General features: G+C 44.8%; 1 protein-coding gene and 1 long non-coding RNA gene across 9 annotated transcripts in view; one reads left to right on the top strand and one right to left on the bottom strand.

The window, feature by feature from the left end:
• Positions 1 to 5,554: 5,554 nt before the first annotated feature.
• LOC310765979 lies at positions 5,555 to 6,959 on the bottom strand. Of its 2 annotated transcripts, XR_014549894.1 has the most exons (3): positions 6,655 to 6,959; positions 5,931 to 6,057; positions 5,555 to 5,670 (listed from the first exon to the last, which is right to left on the bottom strand). It is a non-coding gene; the product is annotated as an uncharacterized lncRNA (long non-coding RNA). The 2 variants fall into 2 exon arrangements; XR_014549893.1 differs by having other exon boundaries at positions 5,555 to 6,057.
• RC3H1 (ring finger and CCCH-type domains 1) overlaps positions 6,361 to 11,551 on the top strand; it is a 65,153-nt gene continuing 59,962 nt past the window's right edge. For 6 of the 7 annotated variants that reach the window (XR_014549878.1, XM_083621564.1, XM_083621563.1 and 3 more), the window contains exon 1: positions 6,366 to 6,553. The gene's annotated coding sequence lies outside the window, so the exon portion shown is untranslated. Of the gene's footprint in view, positions 6,554 to 11,551 lie in introns of all 7 variants that reach the window. The other variant, XM_083621562.1, reaches the window with a different exon arrangement.

Below are 11,551 nucleotides of genomic sequence, written 5' to 3'. Positions count from 1 at the left end.
TCCCCCAAGCAATCTGACACTGTGCCTGTGATGCTAATTTCTCCTCTGCCCTCTTCATACCTTTTCTGGTTCTGGGAAACTAGTGGGGAGGGAAGCTTGTCGCAGCAGGAGAGGGCGACAACTGTGACTTCACCAGCTGGACTCATCTCTGCCTCTTGGCCTCCAGCATCCCACCCTCCTGCTTCAGCTTCTGATTCTGGACATCTCTCCAATGCCTGAGCTCTGAGCCTTATTTCCTTGCTGGTTCCCCAGCTGGTTCCTCCCACCATTTCTCTGCATCCCACCAGTCCCTGACTCTTATCCATTACTAACTATAAATACTGCAAATAGGTGACAATATCATCCTTCCTTCCTTCCTTCCTTCCTAAATAAATAAATAAGATTGAAATTCTCTGTGAACTTACTTAGATATACATATGCACAGGACCAGAATGCATATTACAGAATTTTAGAATAGGATGACAACAGGAATTTGTGCAGTGCTCTGAAACTTCTGTGAACTTTCAGAAATTACAGATGGATAGCTCCGTAATTACAACAGTAGAGGGCATCAGATTGTCAGCTGAGCATCCACAATTTGCTATGAAGTGGTGGACTTTTCAGGGCAATATGACAAATAATAATAAAAAGCTTAATTAAACATCCTGGCATGGGGCTGATAAAGACAAAAATCTGCTCTATGGTATTATTACCATTACTTATTAAATTTATTAGATGTTGTAGCAGACCTACCACTTAATACCACCCATTAATAAGGCGGCAGATCCACTCCCGCTAACTGCCCCCCATTAAATATAGTGCATCCACAATTTACCACAGATCGTCTCGTGGGGGACTTGTGTGAGGGAAAACTTAATGATTGGAGTCTCAAGCAGAAAATAAACTAACAATAAAAGTTTTATTAAACAAAAAAGGTTTATGAAACAAAGTGGGTCAGGAAATGCATTCTTTCAGGTAGAAGTTAACTTGCTCACTTTAACTAACTCAGGCTTAAACACAACACTATAGGCTCAGCTCTTCTTGAACTTTAGTTACTAAAATCAGTTGTTGCGCTTCAGGTGGTAGATGTTCAGGTTTCTAGAACAGAGAGTAAAATGCTCAACTCAATTTCTGTCAGTGAGATACTACCATTGAATACTTTCAACACCACGCCGCTTCCTTCACAGCTTCTCCTCCGTTGCCCACTCTCTTAGCCATCCCACCCCGGAGGTCTTCTAAATGAGGGTCCCCTCGCCCCCTGGGACTGGGCTGGGAGTCTTCTGGACCTAGAAGAACTCTCCCCTCCTGGCTAGACGGACACCCAGGGAGGCTGTCATGCCCCCAAGATCTCCCTCTCCCGGCTCAGACTCAGCCCTCTCAGGATGCTCCTGTCTGTACAGTGGTACCTCAGGTTACAGACGCTTCAGGTTACAGACTCCGCTAACCCAGAAATATTATCTCGGGTTAAGAAATTTGCTTCAGGATGAGAACAGAAATTGTGCGGTGGCGGCGCAGCAGCAGCAGCAGGAGGCCCCATTAGCTAAAGTGGTGCTTCAGGTTAAGAACAGTTTCAGGTTAAGAACAGACCTCCGGAACGAATTAAGTACATAACCAGAGGTACCACTGTATTCCTTTTCCAGACCGTTAACCCGGTCTAAAACTGCACATAAAATATAAAATAAATCTTAGCCAAGGGGGTAGACTTACTCATTACTTTAAAGATTAATTTAAAATAAGGGAATGAGTTATAAGCCTTTTAAAGATGAACAAGGGTTTTACTTCTGAATTCTGCACATGCTGTGTTTTTCTTATTTTTAAGCAGAATGGTTGTATCCATTGCTGCAATTCCACTAATGCGGCAGTCTGTCACTCATGCAGTGGAACTTCCCTCCTCCTCTTCCCTACGACCGGAGCTTTTTTTTCTGCCAGAACGTGCTGGAGCACAGTTCCAGCACCGTTTTTTTGCTTTGTGTAAGAATTCTGCTCACCCAGCAAAGGAAGTCCCCTGATCAGCGAGGTGTGCAGGATGGCAGCTGAAGCAGCCTGAGCAGGGGGAGTGGGGCGAGTGGTGAGCAGGAAGGTGCACATGCACGAGGGCAGCTGAAGCGGCCTGAGCAGGGCAGGAGAGCAGCAAGGTGCACACAATGGTGACTGAAGCGGCCTTAGTGGGTGGGTGGGTGGAGCATCTTGTCATGTGATTTCAGTTTCAAGATGGTGGCATCAGCATCTGGGTTGGAGACTGAGGTAGTGTTCTGGCAACTTTTTTCCTAGAACAAAGCACTGCCTACAACTCCATGCACACTTACAAAATCTGCTCCGGAGGTGGAAGTTCCACAGGGCAGGTGAAACTTCCATTTGAGCAGCACTGGATGCAACCCAATGTAGAAATCATGCCCTTGTTACAACTTAAAGTTGTAGGGATGGGTTTTTAAGATTGTAGTGTGGGGAATGACAGGCATCTTGCAGGAAAAAAATTAATTCCGAAGATGTAACATTATTAAATTGTATGTTTTCATTTGTTGTGGAAGATTACCGGTACATAGCACACTACTATTTCAGATATGGAATTTGCTGTTGAAATTTGAGGGCTAAATTTGGGCTGTAAAAATGAGAGTAAAAATATGATATTGAAATGTGCCTGAGGATTTATTAATGTTAAATCAGCACCTTAGCAAATCCAGGAAAGAATGAATAGAATGTGACCATATAGATTTGGCTTCTCTAGCAATTATTTTGGTGTGCTGAACATTACACACATTACTTATGCTTATCCCGATCTGGCAGTGCGGAAACAATTGTGACAATGCTTGCAGCACACAGAGGACACAGAGGAAAAAAGTGTACAGTTTCATGCAATGTGGATCCTCTTTGGGATTCTCCTTTCTAGGTTGCAGCCAGAAGCATTGCAGGTGAATACAAGGAACAAGCCAGACAACACTGTTGGCCAAGGCAATGGTGATTAAAGCACAGTCAAGACCTCGCAACAGAGGTGGCGATTTGTTCTGATGTGTGGTTCCCAAGGATGGGTTTCCTCAATGGTGCCGCTATACAATGCACAAAGTCCCCCTCCTCTATTGTCATAATTGACCACTACCCCAGCTATGCTAAGGAGATTGCTGGTTAGAGAGGGTTGCAATCAGTGGATTGATACGACTTGAAATATAATTAATTGTATTTTCAGGGACTTTATCAGCCTATTCCCTCCCCACATTGTGGCAGCACAACTGCTAGACCAGGCATAGGCAAACTCGGCCCTCCAGATGTTTTGGGACTACAACTCCCATCATCCCTAGCTAACAGGACCAGTGGTCAGGGATGATGGGAGTTGTAGTCCCAAAACACCTGGAGGGCCGAGTTTGCCTATGCCTGTGCTAGACTTTTAATAGCCACATCTTAGGAAACAAAGCGGGGAGTGGGCTTTAAACCAGTCTTCCACATTTGTGTTTGTGAGTAGAACTTGTATCCAAATCCCAGTGAAATTTTTTTTAAGCACCCAGAACTACCATTCCCCCATACTGATTGTAAATTCCATTGTAGGCACATCCAGGATGTGTTCTGGGTCTGGGCGTGTGGACTTCCTTAATTCCGAATAGAGGCCATTGACTCACCTATGGCCATGACTCACCATTGACTCACCTAGAACTACAGGACATATTGTGCAGAGGTGCGTAATTGCTTGTTCTGCTGTATGCTTGGGAGTTTTTTTGGCATGTGTGTATGTGATGAGGTGAATAAACTGTTAGTGGGTCTGTGGCTGGGGGATAGCTTTATGCCTGGAAATATCACTCATCAACACAAGTAAAAACTCAATGTTGTGCCCACTCTGAGGCAGTGATGGTGACGGTGGCAAATACTAAGTTTTCTTCACAGTACAGTGGAACCTCGGTTTTTGAGCGTCTCGGAAGCCGAACAATTCAGAACCTGAATGCCAAAAACCCGGAAGTGAATTCTTCTATTTTCGAATGCGCCTCCGAAGTTTAACAGCTTCCAAGGTGCATTTCTCCATTTTCTCAATGGAATTTGCCGACTGCCCATTGCGCCTTGGTTGTCGAACGTTTCAGAAGTCGAACAGTCTTCCGGAATGGATTACGTTTGATAACCGAGGTGCCACTGTATTGCCCATTGCTTTTACAAGTGGGTTGGGGCATCCTGCAATCTTGTCCAATAGAAACATTCTAAAGTTATATCCCTTATTGGCTTACCAGCTAGTCACTGAGTTACCCTCTCTCATGAGTCCAGCTTTTCCTTTATGGCACGTAATCTAACTAGACTCTATGTATGCAGGTTCAGAGGTAAGTACGGTACTTGCTCCCAGGGAGGGTGATTCCTCAGGCAATTACATGTTGCACCTTCTCTGCTGTTTCTTACCTAGGCTTTTGTGTTTAACCTTTGATATTTTGTTTCCTAGGTTGCCACCCTTATCCTGGGTGTCACCATTGCCACAAAAGGGAAGGAGTGTTAATTACTGATACTGTTGCATGCCACCCCAATCTCCAAATGGTGCAAGATTCCAGGGGCCCCACCCATTTGCCATTTATCACAGAGCCCCTTCCTTTGTTCTCCTTACACCTCACCCCAAGGCTAGCCTGGCTATTATTTTAACACTTGCTAGATCCAGGGATGAGAGGGGTCTAGCCCCCAGTTTAAGATGCACACACTCCAAACTCATAGCACTATCCTTTACTAGGTGATAGTTGCAAAGCAATTAGGAAAAAGCATTGTAGCATTGGCACAATAAAGCTACCTTCCAACCCCTGCCTCTACACTCCTCAATGTATTTTTTTCTGAGTTCCCTTTCTTGCTTTCCTTTCCTCTTCTGCCCTTCTTCATAGCCTTCTTAGTTTTCTCTTTCCTCCCCCCTGTCCCCATGTATGTCCTCTTGGCTTTCTCAGGCATTAATTTGGTCCCGCAGCAATGGCTGATCATGCCCTCAACCCAAACAGAACAGAGGAACTGCTAGTGGGAAGTTTGCCTACCCAGGTAAAAGGTATTAATCCTGTTCTAAAGGGCTGTAATTTCCCCTAAAAGAACCATGTTCATCACCTGAGGGTGGGTGGGTGTGCTCATTCATCCATTTTTGTAATGGGCAGAAATCACCTCTGTAACCCAGAGTACCTTTCCCCAACTTAGGAAGTTTTGCCAGCTATGGCACTACCTGGTTAAAGTAGCCTTGCTTCAGCAATTCATGCCTTGGTAATCTCCTCTGTGGACTATTGCAAAGTATTATGTGTGCTGTTGCTTTTTAAAATGTTCTGGAAATTTGTGTTGGTTCAGAAAGTAGCCAACAGACTGCTGAGACTGGTGGCTACCCAGCTGTGGAATGCTGACTCCAGAGTGGTGCCCTTTTTATTCTCCTAGGCCTGTTGATGTCTCATAGCTTTAAGATGCCTTTACCTTCTGTGACTTGTCTTTTAATGCTTCATGTACACTGTACTTCCAAAGCAAGCAAACAGCGCAGGGAAGTGATTTTCAAGTTTCTATTATTCCCCTTTTGGAAACTGCAGCTAGCTGTCAAACAAAGCATGTCTGTCTCTTTTACACAAGGTACTCAAGAAGGAAATGCAGCTAATTAGAGTTGCTGTTAGTTGACATTTTAATATCATTTCAGGCTGGAAAGCCATCTTTCAGACAGAAGAAATGCATGGATCCTTGCGCCATGGTTCAAGACTGGGATGCTAGGAGCCATGGCATCTGCAATAAAGAGCAGCTGCTTTATCCTTTGGGCTATGCCTGGTATAGAGCGACACATGGGCTAGCTGGCAATGTTCATCCTAGTTATTAAAGTGCTACAAGACTCTTTGTTGTTCATGATAGTATGTTCAGTATGGCTCTGCACCTGAATCAGCACATGTAATCAATCTTTGCACCGGGAGCCTTGAGTCTTTTCCTACAGCAACTACTGTTATTTTTAAGCTGCCTTGCTACTGGATCCTGCACTCGGGGCGACTTACCAGCAGTAGACACGAGTACAATAAAAAGCGTAGCTACACACTCTGACGTGAATTGCAGTCCAAGCTCATGCATGTTGACCGGGTTTCACAAGGCCCAGTGGCAGGAAAGTATGCGCTGTATTGCAGGCTGAAAGTAAAGCACTGAAAGTTCATCTCTACGTAGAAGGGGATTTTCTAAAATAAAGAGCATTTCATAGCAACTCTTCCTTCCAGTCTTCAGCTGCATGCCGTTGTGGCTCTTTGGATGTCGGAACAATACTTCTACCACAACTGGTAAACCATTTCCCCCCCTCACAGATTATATATGTGTGTGTGTGTGCATATATATCCACCCGCCCCCCTATATCTCCACCCCCTCCATCTATAAATGGAGGGCGAGGCCGCGGCGCCTGGCGGGCCCGCTCCGCCCTCTTCTGCCGCCGAGCAGGAAGGGGCGGGCGAGGCGCCCAAGATGGCCCCTGCTGCAGAGGCGGCCGTGGCAGCAGCAGAGGGCCGGAGGGCGGAAGGGAAGGCCGCGGCCGGCCGGCTCCTGCTGCTGGTGGACAAGGAGGAGGAGGGCGCGACGGCCCCGTCCGTGGCCCGCAGCTGAGAGGAGCTGCCGCCGCCGCCGCCACCGCCGTGAGGTAAGCGGAGTCTCCCCGGTGGGCGGGCGGGTGGCGGGGAACAATAGGGCGGAGGCTGCGGCCTGCTCCTCTCTTTTCCTTCGGGCGGGCGGCGCCTCTACCTGGCTGGCTGGCCGGCCGGCGGGCCGGGCATTGCGGCCGGTGTCTCCGTGCGAGGCGCCCCAGCGGCCTCTGCCACCATTTCCCCTCCACTTCGCCGAAGCCTCGGTAGGCCTCAGGCTTCTGCCGGGCTCGCTTTCTGCCATCCCCGCCCCCGCGGCTTCGTAAGAGGCCGGGAAATATTCTGGGGGCCGGGGGTTACACGCGGTCTCAGCTCCTTCCAGGGGTGTGGGGGGTACGCGGTCTAGTATTCTTGGCTAGGGCATGGTGCGCGGGGGTGGCTGGAAGCCCTTGCCAGGTGTGATCCTCACTGACCCTCCGTGGGAATTACCTCTGACAGCTCAGCCTCAGGCATGTCTACTCAGAAGCGCTCCCATTAAGTTCAGTGGGACTTATTCCCCAGCAAGCGTGTGGGGGTCGCACTCTAAACACACATATAGATCGGATCACATTGCACACCTCCATACTTCTAAGGGGAGAGCGCTGTCCCACCTGTTAAAAGATCACACATGCTTTTATTCTGTGCTTCTGTTCCCCAAATGTAGCTTCTGTGTTCAGTGTCTGAAGCTTCTTGGGTTCTGACACTGACCTCCCCATGATCTTTTGAACATTATCCCTGGCAGTGGTCACTGTACTCCAGGGAGGAAAGAAACGTTAAAAACACAGAACAAAGTGTAATTCTAAAAATTCTCGAGGCGTACAAGTACCCCTACCTTCTGTATATTTATCATGTATGTAACTTTCAGTGTCATGGTTTCAGAGGATTGGACAAAAGTCTGCTTCCCAGGAAATGAAGGATCTGGTTTGGCTACCTGAAGCAAGCAAGCAAACCTTTGTGTTCAGGGAGAGAGTTGATATTGAGCAGGAAGTGACATCTGCAAACAGTTCACCAAGAAGCCATGTAAAATTTCATTGCACAAAATGAAGGCTGTTTACTTTATTCCTCACCCATCTCTTCATAAACACAACTGTCACACTGTATTATTTTGGTAGAATAAATTGTGATTTAGTTATTTATTTTGACTTCTATCAGATAGTGTTTTGGCTATGAGAGAACACTGTGAATTGTGTTCATGAAAATTAACAGTACTGTAATTTGTATTTACTTACCTGGCCGCCACATGTGATGAAGATCACATAGAATTCATTATTTAAGGAATTTTTACTCCATTCTTTAGCTGAAAAGCCTTCTAGAATGGCTTACTAAGATCAGGATCAAGATAGTCCCTGTACCCAGGATTATATTCTAAAATGATATGTAAAAATACATTCAAGTGAGTAAACAGAATGACAGGGCCTGAGGGACAGGTCAGTCTGCCTTTTCTCTGCTAGCTCAGCTTCCATCATTACTTGGTATTGAACCCCCATCATATTTAGCAAGTATGAAAACATTATGTCCTGGTGGAATAAGGACAGATAAGTTGCTCTTTACTTCCTCCACCTGCTCAGGTTCTGTGCTGGCTGTAGGGAGTGAAATCCCTTCCACTCTGACCAGCCCAGAAACCAAACAAGCTGGCAGAGGAGGATGCTGTGATCAGTCCTCCTCTGCCAGACTTCTGCATTTTCCTGCAGGATCTGCAGAAAGCAAAGCTCCTCCCTGCAGGTATAGAAAGTATAGAAAGGGGGTGCTGGTGGCAAAAGGACAAGGCGACCATTGGCTTTGCTACCAGCCCACCACATTTCTATGCTGAAGGCACAACAGACAAAGCCCGCTTTTGCACATGTAGCATATAAATCAATTGGGCTAATAGAAGAGGCAGATAAGTGCTCCATTCCTCTTCTGGCGCCTGCTGCATTTCTAGTCCATGGGGTTTTGTTCATTTTACTATCAGATAATGTCCCTTGTAGGGATGCGGGTGGCGCTGTGGTCTAAACCACTGAGCCTAGGGCTTGCCGATCAGAAGGTCGGCGGTTTGAATCCCCGCGACGGGGTGAGCTCCCGTTGCTCGGTCCCTGCTCCTGCCAACCTAGAAGTTCGAAAGCATATCAAAGTGCAAGTAGATAAATAGGTACCGTTCCGGCGGGAAGGTAAACGGCGTTTCTGTGCGCTGCTCTGGTTTTGCCAGAAGCTGCTTAGTCATGCTGGCCACATGACCCGGAAAAACTCTGCGGACAAACGTCAGCTCCCTTGGCCAGTAAAGCAAGATGAGCGCTGCAACCCCAGAGTCGTTCATGATTGGACTTAACTGTCAGGGGTCCTTTACCTTTTTTTAATGTCAACTCTTAAGGCTGTGTGTGTCTTGTACCCAAAGGAAGCATTTGATTGGATGTGATGAAATCCTTTCTTGTAGGAGATATTGTACTAGAAGGGTTGGTCACCATACAGAACACTCTCTGGGTCTTTTGTTAGTGCTGGTGTTGCCTTAAGTAGGTGTTGCCTTAAGTAGGTTCTTTCATTATTTATATAAATTGTGATTACATGCAAAACAGTATGATTGCTGCAGCTCTACTCATTTCTGTTCATTGATCATGCCAGAAATAACATTCACTACTGTCATATTTGGCAATAATTTTGTCCTGGCTCATGGACAAATTACTGTGATGCTTGCAACATGCTCTTATACATGTTTACTCAGAATCAAGTTCCACTGAATTCAGTAGGACCTGCTGTCAATCGAGTGTGCATAAATTGCAGTATTACTGCATAGCAGGGGTGGGCAAGAGGTAGATTGGAAATTTGGTAGATTGGAACAGTTTTCTGACTTTTGTTTGTTGGAACAAAGACAGTCCCCCTGAATTTAGCTGTTAAGAGACCCTGATGTGTGATAACTAGGTGTATAGTTAGATTATACCAATAGGTAATTTACTCCTTTCCCAAGCCATCATTTTGCATATGTGCCTGGCTTTGGTTGGGGCACCTTTGTTTTCCAGAAAAAATTAAAACATAACCCACAAATCTAGTTGCCCATTGTTGCTATATTTTACGATGTTAAATTATCCAAATTTGTTGCCATGTCTTCATTGTGAAGTAGTAATGTTCATTTACTATTTACTTACAATCTAAAAACGATATTTTGTTGTTTATGTATGATAATGGTCACGTCTCCTCTACATGGTGGTTTCTAAACACATGGTATAAATGTCCTTTGCTTATCACAATGGTGATCATCTCCAGTTTTCAGCTCCCCACTTTTTTCAAACTGGAGAAATTAAAATCTCATTAGGCTACAGTCCTAGTCTCCTGGATGCTGGTGACTGGTGTTGGGAGTTAGAATGATGTGTAATTGTCTCTTTGCTGATGGAGAAGAATGCCACTGGTGGGTGATGTGATAAGACTGCCATATTTCACAGTAGCCAGTGAAATGGATTGTTTTAGGACTTTACTGGATCCAAAGCCCCACAGATCCCTAAGGAGCCTCTGTCTGGAGCTACTACAGCAGAGAAGAAAGAAACCTTTCACCCCCATCTTTTGTCGTGGCTGGCAGAAGCCAACAGGGCTTCTGAGTACCACTTTTGTTTTTTTTTTAATTAAATATTTATTGGTATTTTCAAAAAACACACAACAAACAAAAACAAAAAAAATAAACAAAATATTCGAAACTAAACAAAAAAAATAGAAAAAACACATACAGTTTCTGATACTTATTTTCCTCAACCTTGTTTCTCAGACCTCCTCACACCTCCCCTTCTTGTATTCCAATTTAAATTGTCAATTCAGCAAGTCCTTAACTTATTTCTTCACCTTAACTTAAACATTTATTCTAACATACTGTTATTTTACTTTACTTCTTTTTTCCATTTCCTCCATTTATTTTTAACAGCCTTATTCTCACTTAGTTTAAAAAAAAAAAGAAAAAAAAACCAATTTCACCTTATTAAAATTACACATCAATACTTATACCTCATTAATTTATTCTTGAACCTTTTTCCTAAGGTCGACCAAAATTTCCCTTCCACGGTTTACCCAATTTCCTTACCACTAACAAAATATAAAACAAACAAAGCAATGCAAATTATCCTTATGTACCCTTTGGATTCCCAACCTCCACCCACCCTTCTCCCGGTTCCAGTCCCCAACCAATATCCATCAGTCTTTATATTATTTATTTAGCCTGGAGATCTCAGGTCCGAGGCCCTTATGTCTCTCTCAGTTCCTTTCTGCCGGTCTCTTTGATAGACCTTGATGTTAAGCCCCAGGTCTCGGAGGGGCTCCGGCCCAACAGAATCGGTGTTGCTTCTAGCCAGTCCTCCATACTTAAAAGCAAAAGCAAAGCCTATGGGGTATTCCAACTCTTGTTTCAAATTTCTTTCTAATCCAAATGTCCCCACAGCTCCAGCTTCCACCTTCAACAAATTTATAATCCTCAGGTCTTCAGATCTCCTCAAAAGAGGATCTCTCCATTTTCCAAATTCCCAATCAAACCAGGCTTTCCGCATCCAGTTTTTATTGTCCTTTTTTATCATCATGTCAGGCCTCATATTGTAGCTCTCCTTTGACTCCTGCAATCCTCCATCTCCTCCTTCGTTTTCTTCAAAAAGAACATATTGCTCCATCGTGTCTACGCTTTCGGTTTCATTTATTTGTTCAGTTGAATAGGCTTCCTGTTTCAAATCCTTATCAGACTCCAAGCTGTTGTTTACTGTCCAGTGTAATAGCGCTACCTCTGTAGACAAAGCATCGTACTCATCTTGTAAGTTTCCCAAGAGAACCAGTGCTCTGTCCAATTCTGCTTGGAATTTAGACACTCCAGCCATTTTTGTAATGTAGTATCCTTGTTACCCCTCTAGGGGGATTTAATTCCTTAATCTTCCTTTCAGCTCAAAAACCAAAAGTCCAGTTATTTTGTATCAACCTTATTTTCAACAAGTTATCCCGAATAAACCAGCAAAAACAGCAGAAACAATGTTCTCTTTTTCCAGCTGACAACTAGCTGACTAGCAGCTCACTTGACAGCTGTC

Source organism: Podarcis filfolensis (genome assembly GCF_964270895.1).
Source record: "Podarcis filfolensis genome assembly, chromosome: 6".
In the NCBI taxonomy this organism is placed as follows: domain Eukaryota; kingdom Metazoa; phylum Chordata; class Lepidosauria; order Squamata; family Lacertidae; genus Podarcis; species Podarcis filfolensis.
Note: the sequence above shows the minus strand (reverse complement) of the source record. Positions and strands in the feature narration are given on the sequence as shown.